Source organism: Urocampus carinirostris, unplaced genomic scaffold (assembly GCF_059441175.1).
Source record: "Urocampus carinirostris isolate Australia breed hairy pipefish unplaced genomic scaffold, RoL_Ucar_1.0 HiC_scaffold_80, whole genome shotgun sequence".
Taxonomy (NCBI): Eukaryota; Metazoa; Chordata; class Actinopteri; order Syngnathiformes; family Syngnathidae; genus Urocampus; species Urocampus carinirostris.
In genome coordinates this window covers 1,528-2,500 of record NW_028283187.1, presented here as the reverse complement: position 1 = coordinate 2,500, position 973 = coordinate 1,528, and the positions used below count along the sequence as shown (strand labels likewise).

Below are 973 nucleotides of genomic sequence, written 5' to 3'. Positions count from 1 at the left end.
TAGAGCTGTGCGGTCGGGGCCGGCGCCGGGACCGGCGCCGCCGCCATACGGCCGTTGTGATCCGTGCGGGGATCCGCTTGCTCGGCGACCCTCGCCGAGAGCAGCCCCGCGCCGCACGGACACGCGACACCGACGGGCGGACGGACGCCGAGGCGCCGACCGGGACCTTTACCTGAGGAGGGCGCCGAGCGCCGCCGCCATACGGGCCGCCGCGCGGAGCCGCGCGCGCGGAGCACCTTCTCGGTATGCTAAGTACCAGCCGTACTCACCGGCAGCCGAGAAGCACCTCCGGACGCGCGGACGCGCGACACCGACGGGCGGACGGACACGGAGCGCCGCCCGAGTCTGTATTTGAGGGTACGAAGGGACGGGGGTCCCTGCGAAACCCCAGCCGCGGAGTGGGCGGGGACACGGGTCGCGCGCCACCCGCCGGGCGGACCGGCGGAATGTCGCGGAGGGCCCGAGCCTCGCCCGCGCGGACCGGGTTCTCGCGCCACCCGCCGGACGGACCGGCGGAATGTCGCGGAGGGCCCGGCCCGCGTCCGATCGATTGGAAAGCGCCGCTCAGACAGGCGTGGCCCCGGGGTAAAACCGGGGCCGCAATGTGCGTTCAAAGTGTCGATGATCAATGTGTCCTGCAAATCACATTAGTTCTCGCAGCTAGCTGCGTTCTTCATCGACGCACGAGCCGAGTGATCCACCGCTAAGAGTCGTACGTTTGGGCCCTTTTACGTCCGCCCGGGACGATCGGAGACAAATTCACGACAGGGTTTGTACCGGAGACGAACGCGCCGCGGGTGCCGTTCGGTCGCTCCCGCGAGCGAGCCCCTAACCCGCGGCGCGGTTACCGACGGGCGCGATACGCGCGACGCCGCGACGAGCCGAGCGGGTCGGGCGCGCGGCGCTGAGGCCGGCGCCCGGCGTCTCCCGCTCGGGGCCGCGACGGCGCCCGAGACGTGCGTCGGCCCGGGTA

The 973-nt window shown here is 72.3% G+C and overlaps 1 non-coding gene across 1 annotated transcript; it reads right to left on the bottom strand.

Moving 5' to 3' along the window:
* Positions 1-558: 558 nt before the first annotated feature.
* Positions 559-712, bottom strand: LOC148345167 (5.8S ribosomal RNA). The gene has a single exon (XR_015848776.1). It is a non-coding gene; the product is annotated as a 5.8S ribosomal RNA (ribosomal RNA).
* Positions 713-973: the final 261 nt, after the last annotated feature.